General features: G+C 45.4%; 1 protein-coding gene across 2 annotated transcripts in view; it reads right to left on the bottom strand.

The window, feature by feature from the left end:
• PHC2 (polyhomeotic homolog 2) overlaps nt 1-14,283 on the bottom strand; it is a 114,437-nt gene that overhangs the window by 49,671 nt on the left and 50,483 nt on the right. The gene's annotated exons all lie outside the window — the stretch shown is intronic.

Raw genomic sequence — 14,283 nt, 5'->3', positions numbered from 1 at the left:
CCAGGGAGGACCCCCTGTGATGGGCTTCCTTAGGGGGCATCCTTCGCACCAGCAACCTGTTAATCAGTGGGTGGAGAAACTGGACATCAGAGAAATTATTACTTGTCTGTATTTACACAGGCAGTTCTCGAAAGAAATGGGAATTAAAAAAATCTAGAGAGAACAGAATGAGAGAAAGAGGCAGTAAAATAAACTGTAAAAATAAATTATTTAAATGTGATATATGTGACAAAGTCTTCAGCTGAAATGCACACCAGGATCTCACATGTTGTACAGCATGGCCAAGAAATTTTTAAAAAAGAACAAAATTAAATTTTAAAAAGCTAGGGGAAATCACTGCTTAAGGACCAGGTCATGAGTATTGTTTGCTTTGCTTTTGTATTTGTCTCGTTTGCCAAGACAGAAGAGCTTCGAGTATGTTTGGAGTCTGTTTCCTTCCCAAAGTACTCAGCGAGTGCTCCCTGGTCTATGCTGAGCAGGACACCACGTTGAGCAATGTGGTGAAAACCACAGGCTTTGGAGTCAGAGAGACTTGGGTTTGAGTCCTGGCTCCGCCACTTACCAGCTGGGAAGCCTTGGCAAGTCACCCTTCTCTAATGTTCTGTCTTAACCTGGCAGACACGAGACTGATGGATTGTTGGGAGGATATTAACGATAGAGTGCTAAGTGGGGAGTCGAGCATATACTGAGAGTTCCTTATGCACTGGCCATTGTGGTTATTAAAACTGTCCCCAGCCTGGTTCCCACTGTCCAGTTCCAACAGATCGATCCTCTTCCAAGGTGGAACTGGCAGAGTCTCCTGGAACTTCTATCCTGGGCACTAAGGACGGAAGTGCCAGAAATTCCTTCAGGGACCATTGTATGCTTGGGATTCAGAACTGGAAGCTGTGCATCCCTTCAAGGCAATGTGATTGGGAGTGGAGAAGAACTGAGAAAAAAGGAAGGAGTCAGGGGAAAGTCATGCCCAGGTCTCAGGTCAAGTTCCTCTCTTTTTCTTCTTTCATGCTATTCCTAAAAATCCTAATATATATGTGTGTGTATAAGCTTTTCCTTCTACCCACTCCTCCCTATATCTAAAAACCACACTTCTTCGTCATTCTATCATAGAATTCAATTCTCTGCTTGCAGATTATGCCAACTTAATAAATGAAGAAAATAATAATATATTGAGAACCTTAGTGCAAAGAACTAAAATAGTCATTAATAACACCCTGCCATCTTCTTCTCAACATGCTCAGTTTGGAGGTTGTCAGCATTCCTCAGGATGCTGTCCTCAGACTGGGCAAGTTTTACCACGGGCTGCACAAAGTATGGGTGAAGGCTCAAGGACAGGCAGGTTGGAGGTGAGGAAACCCAGGTTACTCCCAGCGGAAGGCAGCAAGTGGAAGTTCAGAGGCCTACGGCTTCCAAAGCAAAGCAAACAATACTCGTGACCGGGTCCTTAAGTAGTGATTTCCCCTAGCTTTTTAAAATTTAATTTTGTTCTTTTTAAAAAATTTCTTGGCCATGCTGTGCAACATGTGAGATCCTGGTGTGCATTTTGGCTGAAGACTTTGTAACATATATCACATTTAAATAATTTCTCTCCTGTATGAATTTTCTGATGTCTACTGAAGTTTGAGCTGTCAGTAAAGGTTTTGCCACACTCAAACAAAACATGTGAGATCCAATTTCCCAGATCAGGGATTGAGCCTGCGCCCCCTTGCATTGGAAATGTGGAGTCTTAACCACTGGACTGCTAGAGAAGTCCCTCTCCTAATTTTTATGTCTGCTTTTACTGCCACAGGGCAAGGCCGCCCTCCATGAATTCTCTTTGTCGTGAACTGCACTCAGCTCTAGGACTCATTTTGGCCACTCACTTGTTAAGAATGCTTATGATGATAATGGTGGTGCAGGCTGATGAAACAGCAAAGCCAGCAAGTATTTCCTGTGCTCCGCTCAGTTGAAATTTACCTTATGTTCTATGGAAGGAAGGGTTGGCTTAATAAAAAGCGACAGACAGAAGGCATACTTCTGATCTTGCAGAAACTGACAACCTAGTTGTAGAGATAAGGCTCTGTTGGAATTAGGAGGCTTACCAAGCAACAAGTCAGTAAATGAGAGTTACGTTCAAACTTGAAATATCCCACAGAATCTCAAAGTCTTCTTTTAGTTCAATGCCCACCTCCCTTTTCCAAACTGTTGACCAGAATTGGGTTTCAGTTCTTGCTTTGCGTCCCACCCTAGGAAATCTCAACGGAAGTAGTACACTTATAGACATAAACAAATAAAATGAAACAAGGCAGCAGCCACAGCAAATAAAGGAGGGGGCAGGCTACATCCTGAGTGGTCAGGCCTTGGCTTGACTGTGTTTTTGCAGTGGCCAGGGCAGATCTTGGGCACAGTGTACACTCAATTCTTGATGAGAAATAAAAGAAGACAACATTCTAAAGACGGCAAGGCATTTGTTTATGGAAAAACTGCACAGGCAAGATAGCAGCTGCTCCCCATGTGAGAGAGAGAGGGGGAAAGAGAAAGAGAAAAAAAGAGAGAGAGAAAGAGACAAAGAGAGAGAAAGAGAAAGAGAGAGAGACAAAGGGAAAGAGAAAGAGAAAAAAAGAGAGAGAGAAAGAGACAGAGAGAGAGAAAGAGAAAGAGAGAGAGAAAGAGAGACAGAGAGAGAAAGAGAAAGAGAGAGGGAGAAAGAGAGACAGAAAGAGAAAGAGAGAGGGAGAAAGAGAGACAGAGAGAGAAAGAGAAAGAGAGAGGGAGAAAGAGAGACAGAGAGAGAAAGAGAAAGAGAGAGAGAAAGAGAGACAGAGAGAGAAAGAGAAAGAGAGAGGGAGAAAGAGAGACAGAAAGAGAAAGAGAGAGGGAGAAAGAGAGACAGAGAGAGAAAGAGAAAGAGAGAGGGAGAAAGACAGAGAGAGAAAGAGAAAGAGAGAGGGAGAAAGAGAGACAGAGAGAGAAAGAGAAAGAGAGAGACAAAGGGAAAGAGAAAGAAAGAAAGAGAGGGAAAGAGAGAAAGGGAGAAAGAAAGAGAGAGAGACAGAGAGAGAAAGAGAAAGAAAGAGAGAGGGAAAGAGAAAGAGAGAGAGACTGACTTCAGCAACACGGGACACAGTGTTTCCTGAACTCTCTTGCCTGTCTGCCCGTTTCTTCTGCTCCCAAGCATGCCTCTCCCTCCTCTCTTCTTCGCCTCAATCCTGGCTTCTGCACCCCTCTTCTGTCTTGTTGACTTTTGCCCCCAGCGCCTGGTTTCCCCATTCTTGTTGCTGCCCCCTCAACCCCATCCTTTCTCACCCCCATGCTCACAGCTGCCCTCCCTCCCCCCGCCCCCACCCCCCACCGTGTGCTCACACTCACCTCTCCTCTTGAATAGTATTCCCCTCTCCCTCTCACCCCATTGTCCTCCTCCCCTGGACCCTGACTGGCTACTCCAGTTACCCAGAGGCGCTCTCTCCCTACTCCTCCCCTCTGTTTTCTCTCCCACACCCTCTCCCCGATGCTCACTCTTGGTCCCACTCCCCGGGCTCCAGCTCCCTCTTCTCTCTCTTGCGGTCCCCCTGCCTGGCTCTGTCTCTCCCCCAGGGCTGACCAGGCACGTCCTCTTTTTCATTCTCAGGCACATGGAGAGGAAGGGAGACTCCCTCTTCCTCCCTTTCTGCTGGCTGTTTCTCTCTGTTCTAGCTCTCACTTTTGAAGGCTACCACTGTCTCTCCAGTTTCTCTCTCTCTCTCTCTCTGGCTCCCTTGCAGTCTCCTGTGGAGCACAGAGGAGGGAAGAATAGACTCTGCCATACAGACTAGGGATCACTTCAAAGGAGAAGTAACCTTTGAGCTGCCCAAACCTACATTGTGTCTCTGCTTTCAAAGCACGAAGCTGCCCAGTCCTGCCTTCCACTCGTCAAAACTTCTAAAATGTTCCCCAATCAACACGTTCCTAGTTTTCCCACAACCTGAACCTCTGATGAGCATCTATAGCATGTGAGGTATGGTTGCTAAGTACTGGGAACTGAAAGGAGACATGGACCCTCATTTCAACATTCATAACTTTTGGAGACTTATCAGAAATGATGACACCTAAGCCCTGTAGCCCAGAAAAAAATGCACAGATATATAAAAAATGTGCTTACAATTGTAGAGGTTAATGAATCTTTAGAAGCCTGCCCCTTAACTCCTGACTCCGTTTCTTAGTTGGTGGGGATTGGGCATAAAGTACAAATTTAAAAATAACAATAATGTTGCCCACCCTGATATGAGTTCCAAATGCGTGGTAAGAGCACACGTACTGGCATTCAGAAGAGTGGTGTGTTGAGGGATGTGTGCAGTGTGGTGCAGGGAAAGAGAAGGAGGGTTTCCCTAGGTTTCGCACATGCAGAGTAGTTACTGCTGCAGGTGAACAGATCACCAGCCTTTCCCTCTGCCCATTCTCTGGTGCTCAATCGTCCCAGGAGAGGAGACATGCTAAAGAAGACAGAGCATGGATTTAGGAGTCCAGTAATCCTGGCTTTGGGAATGCCAGCTCTACTGTGACTAGCTGCATGGCCTTGGGCAACCACTATCTATGTCCAGAATTTTCACCACTCCAAACACAAACTCCATCATCATTTAGCAATAACTGAATGTCCAGCCCCTGATGAATTCTAATCTACTTTCTATCTCTATAAATGTCTCTTCTAGATATCTCATATAAGTGGAATCCTGTAATATTTGACCTTTTGTGTCTAGTTTATTTTATTTAGCGTGTTTTCAAAGACTGGAGAATGGAATGGCAACCCATTCCAGTATTCTTGCCTGGAGAACTCCCAGGGACAGAGGAACCTGGTGGGCTGCAGTCCATGGGGCTGCAAAGAGTGGGACATGATCAAGTGACTAACACTTTCACGTTTCGCTTTCACTTTTCAAGGTCTATCCGTTTTGTAGCATGTATCAGAATTTCATCCCTCCTTACGGTTGAATAACGTCCCATTGTATGTATCTATCACATTTGTGTATCAATTCATCCATTGATGCACACTTGGGTTATTTCCACGTTTTGGCCACTGTGAATAACACTGCTATGAACATGGGTATACAAGTACCTGTTTGAGTCCCTGCTTTCAATTCTTCTTGGGTATATACTTAGGAGTGGAATCGCTAGACCATAAGACAGCATATTAAAAAGCAGAGACATTACTTTGCCAACAAAGGTCCATCTAGTCAAGGCTCTGGTTTTTCCAGTGGTCATGTATGGATGTGAGAGTTGGACTGTGAAGAAAGCTGAGCACTGAAGAATTGATGCTTTTGAACTGTGGTGTTAGAGAAGACTCTTGAGAGTCCCTTGGGCTGCAAGACGATCCAACCAGTCCATCCTGGAGGAGATCAGTCCTGGGTGTTCACTGGAAGGACTGATGTTGAAGCTGAAACTCCAATACTTTGGTCACCTGATGAAAAGAGCTGACTCATTTGAAAGGACCCTAACGACAGAGGATGAGATGGCTGGATGGCATCACCGACTCAATGGACGTGGGTTTGGGTGGACTCCGGCAGTTGGAGATGGACAGGGAGGCCTGGTGTGCTGCGTTCATGGGATCCCAAAGAGTCGGACACGACTGAGTGACTGAACTGAACTGATGGGAGTTCAATATTTAGCTTTCTGAGGAACTACCAAACAGCTTCCCTCAACTCCATTCTTTGATATTCCTGTTGTCCCTGCACCATTTGGTCATTCTCTCTGTTCTTGGGCTCTCACAGTTTCCCCTCTGTTTCTCAATGTGGCATATGGACGCCCATGAGCTGACCCTGCCTGCCTCCCTGGCCTCACTTTCCACACCACACTGTCACTGGAAACGGCATGATTCCCAAAGACTTGAAGTTTCGGACATCTAGTTATTTCTGACCTCCGTGCTTTTACTTATGTTACTCCCTCCTCCCTGTAATGCCCGTCTTCCATTTGTCACTAAACGAGCTCCTCAGATCATCAGAACAACCTGAGGCTCTTCTGAGAAAATTTTACTGAACACAGATTCCTCTAACATTTGTCTTGCTTACTTCAAACTAGGTTTTAATTTCTCCCTTAGAGCCGTCCAGTTGGTTGGCTATTCCATGACACTTTGTGCTTACCTCTCTCCTAGATCTTGTAATGTCATGTCACATGAAACTGATCTGCTTATATGTCTGTCTTTCTCACTAGACTGTGAACTTCTGGGGAACAAGGATTATATCCTGTTTTCCCATTTATACCTAGTGTTTTATTTCATAAATTTTTGTTGAACAAAATTGCGTGAAACATACCACACTCCATCCTACTTCTTGCTGGAAAGCTTTGCTTAATTTCTATCTCATCTGCAGAATTCTCACCAACTCCTTTAAAGCATACACCACTGGTGTTTTAATTCCAGTACCTTCCATCAGTATCTGCACTAAAATATTGATTATTTATTGAGCACCTATTATGTATCAATCTCTATAGTAGATGCTTTATAAATATACATGATCTCTCTTACGGGATAGATTTTATCCCAATTTTGTCAATGAAGAACTTATCAAAGTAACTTATCTAAGGTCATCACAGAACTGGGATGCAAAATTCAGTCTGACTCCAAAGCCAGAGCTCTTCCCACACTACACCCTCTGAGATGTCATTCATGATCTCAGCTTGAGCAATTATTTCAATGACACTGGCCAAAGTCTATACCGGAGCAAACTAGATTTTCAGAGGTGGCAAAGAATTGTGGTCACTAAATTTAACCCCTAATTATTAATTAATGTCTATTAAATATTGCATACTTACAAAACAACCTCTCTCTGTATATAATATAGGCTTCCCAGGTGGCTTAGTGGTAAAGGATCTGCCTGCTAATGCAGGAGACGGGAGTTCATCCCTGGGTTAGGAAGATCCCCTGGAGTAGGAAATGGCAACCCACTCCAATAGTCCTGCCTGGGAAATCTCGTGGACAGAGGAGCCTAGCAGGCTACAGTCCATGGGGCTGCGGAGAGTTCGACATGGCTGAGGGACTGAGCACGCATGTATATAATATACAAAGGATAATACGCAAGGGCACTCACTAATCAATTTAAGAAATCAAACATTACCATAATCCCCCTTGTTTTCCCTATGCAAAAATTGAAGCCTAGCATTTGGGGAAGTGAGTCACTTAAGGAGATTGGGCTTCGCTGACTGTCCTCCAGAAGCATGGACATGGAGGCATCCCTGGCAAACCTACTGGACCTGTGGTTGAATTTGCTCAACTGGAGGACTGGAGTTTGTCCTAAGGAGAAATCTGAAGCTAGGGTCCTGCCATATGTCACTTTCTCACTGGTCTCCTGGTGGAAAGGAACTAGGGTTAGAAAGAAACAGAGTTAATTAGCAAGCGTAGAACAATATAGCAGCTTCTAGACATTTTTGACTACAGTCCACTCTTTGAAGCCAAGCTTGCAGGGCCTTCTGCCCCGAAGCTCTGCTCTGTGGGAAGCAGCAGATGCTCTGAAGGCTTATGGGAGCCACGGAGGCACGGGTGGAGTCTCCTTACACCCCCACCCTGGGGCCCCACATGAGAAAATCCGAATACTTTAAACTTAACTCGGCTTTCAACATTTCACATACCCCTATTCAATTTCCTTTTCAATTCCTACCCTTATTCCTCCCTTCTCCTAACTAGTTCCTTACTTCTCCCCCAAGGCCACCCATCCCTGTGGACTCCCACTGCAAACCTAGCCAGATCTGGTTAAATGGCTCACGTCTAGAACTGGTAGTCTGTTTTTCTCGGGGTTCCAACTCACTGTGTAGTTTTGTGTGAGCTGGCACTCCAAAGGCTGTGATTGGTACTTTAGTCATTTCCCCTTCCCCACCGTGAGGGACCACTTTGAATGATATGCTGACTGTAACTGGCTCCGATAGTGATCTGATTACAGGTCCCTGCTGCCCAGAGGGCCTGAGACCAGCAGCTGGAGAAACACTGATGGTTCTGCCCTCCCAGGAGCCACCAAGTCTGGGGAACACTAGGCTTTTGTCCCGAGGGTCAGGGAAATAAATCCATTTGCTGCGGATTACAGCTGTGACCGGGGTTCCAGGGAAGTAGAGTAGAAGAAACTGAAAACAGAGCTCTCCAAATGGAGCTTAAAGCCTTGGGGGTGGAGTGGGGTCGGCTTCCCCTAATGGAAGTGGAGACTGACTGATGGGAGATGAGCAGTCTAGTGCCCCTCAGAGGCTGCTGGCGCGGGGATGGGGAGTTTGAAGAGGCAGAGGACAGTGCTCTTTGCTGCGGATCTGCCTCTCCTCTGGCTGCTTCTCTGTCGAGGTACAAGTCAGTGTTAGCAAAGTGTTCAAGCTCTCTAGACTCAGGGGCCCGAAAGGAGAACTCCTTGCACTTCCCTACAGTTTCTGCATCAACATAAGTGTCCTGATTTGCACTAATGTGATTATGCCTCTGGCAGCTGTCTGAGGTTACTGATACACTGGAAACAGCCCAGATGGATTTAGCTCAAACTGCTGTGAAAAGTTCTTCTCTCTCCCCAGTCCTCTATATGTTGTCTCCTTTAGTGTCTCTAGAAACCCAACTACATAAAAGAAGGCCCACAAAGGCAGAAATGAAGGATGAGAGTTTAAAACTGGTCACGTAGTCCTAGCCATCAAAATAGAACAATTTCACTGTGAAATAGAACCCAACAAATAAAAAAAAATATTTTTAAGAGACGCACTGAGAGATGCGGTTTCAATTCCTGGGTTGGGAAGATTCCCTAGAGGAGGAAATGGCAACCCACTAGGTATTCTTACTTGGAAAATTCCATGGACAGAAGAGTCCATGGGGTCACAAAGGGTCGGACACGACTAAGCACGCCCATGGGATGCATCTCTTTTATTTTGTACTTGGAAATAATTTTAGATTTATAAAGTTGGGAGAATAGGCAAGAGCTCCCATATACTCTTATGAACCACAGTATAATCATCAAAACCAGGAAAGTCACATAGATACACTGTTATTAAACAAATTACAGACCATATTTGGTCCTCCTTTTAGTCCTTGGAATGGGCTTCCCTGGTAGCTCAGTCAGTAAAGAAACTGCCTGCAGTGCAGGAGGCCCGGGTTTACTCCCTGGGTCAGGAAGATCCCTTGGAGAAGGAAAGGGCAACCCACTCCAGTATTCTTGCCTGGAAAATCCTATGGACAGAGGAGCCTGGTGGGCTCAGTCCATGGGGTCACAAGAGTCAGACACGACTTAGTGACTAAACCACCACTGGTCCTGGATACCACACAGCATTTGATTTTCACGCCTCCTCAGTCTCCTCTGACCTGTGACAGTTTAGTTCTGTCTGGTCTTTTATGTTATTGACATTTTTTGATGAGAACTGGTCAATTATTCTCCCGACTGTTCTTCAATTTCAGTTTACTTGGTGGGGTTTTTTTTTTTTCCCTCATGATTAGATTGAGGCTTGGAGAAAGCAATGGCCCCCCACTCCAGTACTCTTGCCTGGAAAATCCCATGGACAGAGGAGCCTGGTAGGCTGCAGTCCATGGGGTTGCTAAGAGTCGGACACGACTGAGCAACTTCACTTTCACTTTTCATTTTCATGCATTGGAGGAGGAAATGGCAGCCCACTCCAGTGTTCTTGCCTGGAGAATCCCAGGGATGGAGGAGCCTGGTGGGCTGCTGTCTATGGGGTCGCACAGAGTTGGACATGACTGAAGCAACTTAGCGGCAGCAGCAGCAGCAGATTGAGGTTAGCCTTTTTTCAGCAAAGTGCTGCTGTGTCCTTCCCAGTACCTCATCTCCAGGGTGATATGTTATTGGTGATGTTAACCTCAGTTACTTGGTTAAGGTCAGAACCCTATAAATTTAAATGAGCAAACTTTTTCTGAAACCCCATTGTTTTGTTTGTAATTTACAGACAGCAGACTCTATCAAGTGTTTCTCTAACAAGCTGGTGCTGGCTGGCTGAAGAATATGAAGGGGAGAAGGATCTGATCTCTTTTGGAAGGAACATGCAGATAACGCCATGTTATGTCGGCCCTGGGTGTTTGGGGATAGAGGCAGCCTTAGCCCCACTGCTCTAGGGCAGGGCAGCTATATAGCCTGCATCTTCTGTGGCAGGACCGGCACTTCTGAAATGGGCCTGAGAGCAAATATTTTAGGCTCTGCTGAGACCACTCAGCTCTGCTGTGCAAAAGCAGCCACGGACAAGCCCTAAGAAGAGTGTGGCTGTATTCCAATAAAATATTGGTTACGAAAAGGAGGTGGGCTGGGTTTGGTGCACAGCCTGTAGTTTTCAGGGCCCCTGGTTTGTGCAGACCCACACGGCTGACTGCACACCTGCAGCAGGCTGGCTGACAGCATGGGCTCTGGTGTTAGAAAGACCTGGGTTCAAATTCTGAGCAGGCCACACACTAGCCACGTGTCCTTGAGCAAGTTATATCATCTATTGGGCCTCAGTTTCTTCAGCAGAGAAATGAGACCCCATTTCCCTCATAGGCTGGTTCTGTGGGGTAAATGAGATATCTGTAAAGCACCGAGGGCCACGCTGAGCAGATGGTAAGCACGTGCTGAACGTGAGGAGGCAAGCCTGATTTGGGGTTTGGAGAATGATTACTTTAAATGTGGTCAATAGTGAAGATCCCAAAGGTTGTTTCTGTCATCAGTCACAGTCACATTCAGAAGTCTCTTTATAAAGAACCATGGTCTGGTCTGTTTTATCTGTTTACATTTGCGCCTGTTTTTAAAAGGCCGTTTTTCCAGAAGGCTCTTCAGGAATAGAAGATTTAGACAGTTGATCTCCGTAGTGAGTACTGTGCTCTCGAACCAGCCTGCCTGGGCTCCACCTTCAGCTTCTCAGTTTGACTCCAAGGAAGTTAGGAAGTTCCCCCCGCCACCCCATCCAGGCTTTGGTCTCCTCAACTGTAAAACTGGGGTAACGATATCACCTTGTAGGGTTGTTCGGAGTATTAGATGAGATAATACAAAGATAGCAGTTAGATATGTAACTGGCACTTAGTAAACTCTTAATGAATGTTATTTGCTGCTATCATGATTATTATTAATTGCTATTATTATTGACATTATTAAAGGTTCTTCAGTCTTAACTCCAGGGTTTGAAGATGGATGCTACTCTATTGGTTCAGACAAACTTAAATCCAGTTGTTACATTAAGTTGGTGCCTAATGTTGGGACATTCATCTCTTTAATTTCCCAGCCAGCCATCATACACTGTATCTGTGTCCTTTTTTCTCTCACTTCAAATACTCCTTGTTATGGGCTGAACTGTGTCCCCTCAAAAAGATGCCCGATTCCTAATGCCGACATGTCAGAAAGAGGCCTAATTTGGAAGCGCTGTAGATATACTAAGCTAACACGAGGTCATACCTGCATAGGGTAGGCCCCTCATCCAATGACTGGTGTCCTTATGAAAGAGTGCAGTGTGAAGAGGCAGACACACAAGAAGAGAAAGCAGCCACGTGAAGATGTGGGCAGAGAGTGGAGTAATGTTTTCATAAACCAGGGGATACCTGGGGTCACCAGAAGCCAGGAAGAGGCAAGGAAGCCTGTCAGGGGGAGCATGGCCCTGCTGACCTGGATTAAGACCTTGACTTTGGATTTATAATCCCCAGAACTATGGGACAACTATGGGACACAGTGGCTGCTGTTTGAACAGCCTCCTAGATTACGGCACAGACTCAAAAGAGAGTAGGTTGTTGTTGTTTAGTTGCTAAGTTGTGTCCAACTCTGCACTCTCATGGACTGTAGCCCACCAGGCTCCTCTATCCATGGGATTTTTCAGGAAAGAATACCGGAGTGGGTTGCCATTTCCTTCTCCACAGGATCTTCCCAATCCAGGGATCGAACCAGCATCTCCCGTGTCTCTTGCATTGCAGGTGGATTCTTTACCCACTGAGCCACCGTAGGGTAAAAGAAGACTCTTTTATGAGAAAAAGATACTTTGATTTCCACCAATAACCTCAAAGTTAGAAAACTCTTCTTTTGTATGCCTGGGGACAAAGTAAACTCTTCATCTGATGGTTTCAGTCCGTTTTCCCCTGTATAGTTTTAGCAGAACTCTGCCTTCCTGGGATTTGTACATGTAAGTCTCAGGAGCCAAGGCTATAAAAAGGCCTCTATAAAAACCTCTGCATACTAAGTTTCTCTGCCAAGCTCACATCCCCCTCCCCATTTCTAGTGCATTCCATTTTCTGCCACCCCATCTCAGCCTTGAACTGGCCTGACGTTAAGTCACAGTAGGCTAGTCTGTCTACTATTGCTACTTTCTGACAAGCATTACTGAGCTAGGACAGAGATTAGGGGAAATAGCCAGGCTTTCAAAGTAATTGTTCAAGGACATGGACATTTATCTATAAAGTGTTTGGTTTTTTTTTCCGGTTGTGCTGAGTCTTTGTTGCGGGGTGTGTGTGTGTGTGTGTGTGTGAAGGGAAGAGCTTCTCTTGTGGTGGAGCACAGGCTTTAGAGAGGACGGACTCTCTAGTTGCCGTGTGTGGGCTCAGTACCTCTGAGGCATGTGGGATCTTAATTCCCCAACCACGGATCGAACCTGTGTCCCCTGCACTGGAAGGTGGATTTTTAACCACTGGACCACCAAGGACGACCCTCTATAAAGTCTTCACCAGACGTATTTTCTCTTCTTGTCCTCTGCTCCAAACTGGATATACCTTGGATCTACCGGTGGCCCTGTAGCTATCACTCGACTTGGCATTTGCTCACATTATGAACACCAGGGTCAAGAGTCCCTTGAAGAAGCAGGGGCTATGTTGGGGCACTGCCATTTGAACATGCTCCCCCCAGAGCTTACTCCAAGAGTGTAGCCTTCCTCCTTCAGAGTTTCCTTTATTATTCGCTATGAGGAGCTTAAAAAATGGGGCTTTGAGATATTATAGAGAGATAGATAGCCTGGGGTAGAAGTGATACCTCATACTCTTGGTCTGTATGTGAATGATCTTTTATGCACTAGGAGGCCAGTGCCCTTAGATCCAGTGCTGGTAACTGATAATTCTTGCCATTCTGGGGGTACCTGCTTAGTGATAGGAGCCTGAAATGCATGATCTTATTTATTCCTCACAATAAACCTATGATACAGGGATTATGTCTTCAATTTCCCACAGGAAAATTGAGGTTCAGAGCACTCTAATAAGTTACTTGAGGCCATGGAGCTTGCAAATGGCATGTGCTCTGAAACCAGGGTTGCAAGTCTACATACAAATGGCAGAGTGACTTATGTGCACTCCAGTCTAGGTCTCTCTGGGCCAGTGAATTTCTTACCAGTTTAACTTGGCACCTATGGCCTTCTGTCTGATAGACCATCTCACAGGTGTTATCTCAAGCAGGGTGTCAGTACACAGCAGATCTGTCAACTGTAACTCTCCCCAGGCTTGCCTCTGTGTATCCCAGAAATCACACCTGGATTTAGGGTGTGTCTAACATTTGTAAGCCTTTCCTGTACCTATTTTCAGATAATTATCTTATTTAGATATAAGTCTGGTCCTGTTCGCGTTGTTTACAAAATCATTTGGGGGATGAAGGACATCTACCTTTCCTGAAAGTCCACTATGTGCCAGGCACAGTCTCGGGGAGCAACATGATTTAGAAGAAAAAAGGAAGAGTTCTGTATTCAGAGAAGGCTACTTCCATTCCTGCCTCTGCTCTAGCTGGGAAACCTTCGGTTACTTAAGTCCATGGGCCTCAGTTTCCTCATTTGTAAACAGTGCTACTGATATAGATTTTTAAGACTGATTGGAAAAATTGAATAATAAAATGCAAGTACAATTTGCAGCACAGAATAGGCATTTAATAATGATCAGCCTCCTCACCTGCTTACTCTTTCTGGCATTGTTTTGGAGTAGTAATTACTGATCATTACTGCTGAGGAAGCAGGGTAATAAAAGCAAAGACATCACTTTGCTGACAAAGATTCATCTAGTCAAAGCTATGGTCTTTTTAGTAGTCATGTATGGATGTGAGAGCTGGACCATAAAAAAGGCAGAGTGCTAAAGAACTGATGCTTTTGATCTGTGGTGCTGGAGAAGACTCTTGAGAATCCCTTGGAAAGCAATGAGATCAAACAAGTCAATCTTAAAGGAAGTCAACCCTGAATACTCTTTGGAAGGACTGATTTTGAAGCTGATGCTCCAATAGTTTGGTCACCTGATGCGAACAGCTGATCCATTGGAAAAGACCCTGATGCTGGGAAAGATTAAAATCAGAAGGAGAAGCGGGTGACAGAGGATGAGATGATTGGATGGCATCATAGATTCAATGGACATGAACTTGGACAAAGTCCTGGAGATGGTGAGGGACAGGGAAGCCTGGCGTGCTACAGTCC

Source organism: Bos taurus, chromosome 2 (assembly GCF_002263795.3).
Source record: "Bos taurus isolate L1 Dominette 01449 registration number 42190680 breed Hereford chromosome 2, ARS-UCD2.0, whole genome shotgun sequence".
Classification (NCBI taxonomy): domain Eukaryota; kingdom Metazoa; phylum Chordata; class Mammalia; order Artiodactyla; family Bovidae; genus Bos; species Bos taurus.
Note: the sequence above shows the minus strand (reverse complement) of the source record. Positions and strands in the feature narration are given on the sequence as shown.